Source organism: Xyrauchen texanus, chromosome 38 (assembly GCF_025860055.1).
Source record: "Xyrauchen texanus isolate HMW12.3.18 chromosome 38, RBS_HiC_50CHRs, whole genome shotgun sequence".
Lineage (NCBI taxonomy): Eukaryota > Metazoa > Chordata > Actinopteri > Cypriniformes > Catostomidae > Xyrauchen > Xyrauchen texanus.
Window position 1 is genome coordinate 9,878,897 of NC_068313.1, and position 2,861 is coordinate 9,881,757.

General features: G+C 33.0%; 1 pseudogene; it reads left to right on the top strand.

The window, feature by feature from the left end:
• The first annotated feature begins 838 nt into the window (after positions 1-838).
• On the top strand, positions 839-1,757 carry LOC127631492 (olfactory receptor 51I2-like; annotated as a pseudogene).
• Positions 1,758-2,861: the final 1,104 nt, after the last annotated feature.

Below are 2,861 nucleotides of genomic sequence, written 5' to 3' on the forward strand. Positions count from 1 at the left end.
TTCCCATAAAATTGTGCATTATTATGAAATAAGCTATGAAATTCACAGGGTAAAACATCATATAATGTATAGTTGTAGTGCTTTCAATATTGCAAAGGGTGACTATAATTTACAAATCACTTATTTTTGTTTTTATTTGCATTTGTTTGTACTGTACCAACTTTTTTGGAATTGGGGTTGTACGTGCACAAGATCACAGATCTTCAGTGGGTCTGATATCAACATTCAGTCAATTTTCTCAACATTTAAGACACACCAGCATAGAGGAAACAAAATAACACAAACAGACTTCAAGCCACAAAACTGTTAATTTTGTGCAATCTTTATGTGTAATTTGCAGTGTTGCTTTAAGTGTTACACAAATCTGGTAAACAATTGATAATGTTATCCTCTTAGTGGTGGTGGTGCCAGTAATGCTGATGCAAAGCCACACCAGTGAGCCCTCCTGAGACATGTTTAACCCTATAAATATACTAGCATTTGGTGACCCACATTTCTTCTAAAACACAACACAGGTATTACTGATTCCCTGCATATGAAATAATGGTAATTTCGGGGAGTATCACAGAAGCCAATAATTGTTTGTAAAGTGGGGTTCTTGTTGCCTGAATTTGGTTATAAAAATGATATTTAAAGCTATTCACTGATGTCTTCCATGTATATTTTTAAACAAATTGAATCATTTACACACTCACTTTTCGGGTCACATCATATAATATGTTTTAGACATTGTGGCTAAAACCAAAAAAAATTTTTTTTAAGATGTATAAAAAATCATACAAACTTTGTTTTCTTCCCTCCTCAGGTCAATGAAAGCATACTTTGTATGTACATGATAATGGATAATGGAACATTTTATTTCATGTTGTTTAAAGATCTTGGGTACATAAGATATGCTTTCTTCAGTTTGGGATTTATTTTTTACTGTGTTGTTATATACTTCAATGTCCTTATTATTCTTGCAGTATTTCTGGAAAGGACACTGCATCAACCGATGTACATTCTGATTTCTTGTTTGTCTATCAACTCTGTGTATGGTACAGCTGGCTTTTTCCCAAGGTTACTGGCAGATCTGCTGTCTGATACACACACAATCTCCCGTGAAGCATGTCTCTTACAGGGTGTTGTTATTTACACATATGCAGCATATGAGCTTACAATATTAATGCTAATGGCATTTGATAGGCTTGTTGCAATCAGCAAACCTTTGCAATATCACAACATAATTACTACAAGGTTTCTAACTGTGTTAATAGTTATAAACTGGATTTATCCAATGGTTGTTATTGGTATTTCTGGTCTTTTAACTACCAGACTGACAATCTGTGGTAATAAATTGCTGAAGGTATACTGCCACAACTATGAAATTGTCAAGCTCTCTTGTGTGAACAACACTATTAATAATATGTATGGCCTAATTGTAACAGTCACAACTGTTTTCTTCCCTTTGACCTTCATTATATATTCTTATGTTAAAATTCTTATCATTTGTCAAAGAAGCTCACGAGAGATCAAGAGCAAAGCTTATCTATCAAACTTGTGTTCCACACATAGTGATCCTTTTAAATTTCTCAATTGCCATTTTTTGTGAGCTCACTTTGAGTCGATTTGTGACTGGGGAGCTTCCTTTAGGCTTGAGTGTTGTTCTTTCACTTGAGTTTCTTATTGTACCACCATTTGTAAACCCTCTTGTTTATGGTTTAAACTTTCCTGATATTCGAAAAAAAATAATATGCCTTATAAAAGCCCATAGATAAACTATCCTGTTTCTGTTTTAAAAATGTTACACAGACAGCAATGATTTAAAGTTTAAGATGACAGTCCAATCAAGCAATCATTCACCTTCATTCACCATTTTTTTTTTTTTTATTACTCTGTCAGTGTTAGAAACACTCAAAAAGTTGTTCAAATATATACAAAGATTGGACTATACTATTTGAATGCATTAGCTTTTAGCTTGAAATTAAAAAATATTAAAAGGGCATCCATATATGAGTACACATGAATAACTTTAAGTACAGATCACGTGCTTTTATGAAATGTGAAACTTTTAAAAACGATATTTGTTTCAGTGAAGGTTTAAAATGTAAATGTTTTTTTAAGAAAATCTGAATTTCATTTTTAAATAAAATAATTGGTGTCTATAATTATTTTCTCTATTTTTGCCCTACAAAGAAAATGTCTCGGTTACTGTCATAATCTCCATTCCCCGATGGAGTGAACGAGACGTTGTGTCGATGTAGTGACATTATGGGTTGCTCTTGAGAGCCACAAAACACATCAGATCTTTAAGAAAAGGCCAATGAGAATTGGTGAGTGGAATTTGCATGCCACTCCTCTGGACTTGTGAGTATAAAAAGAGCTGGAATGCCCTCTCTCATTCAGGTTTTGTGCTGAGGAGCCAAGACAAGGTCCTGGCCATTTCATTAAAAATCCTTTGTGTATATATATATATATATATATATATATATATATATATATACACAGTATATATACAGTTGAAGTCAGAAGTTTACATACGCCTTAGCTAAATACAATTAAACTCATTCACTGTAAAATCAAACAGTACAACTTAGATAAATAAAACGGGTTGTAATTACTCAAAAAAATAAAAACGTTCATTCGCCTTTAATTTTTTGTGTAATTAAAACAAAAGTCAAATTTTAAGTTTACAGCACTTAAATGCTTTAATTTTTTTTTGTCAGTGCGCTCAAATAGTTTTACTATACTCCCGTCTGACGTCACGCACTTGCAACGTTAGCAGTTGCAAGTGCGCGAAAACACGCCATGTTTTTGTTGCGCGCCTCTGATGAAAATTTGTCAAGCTAAGTTTGCAACACGTGAAAAACTCGATCACATTT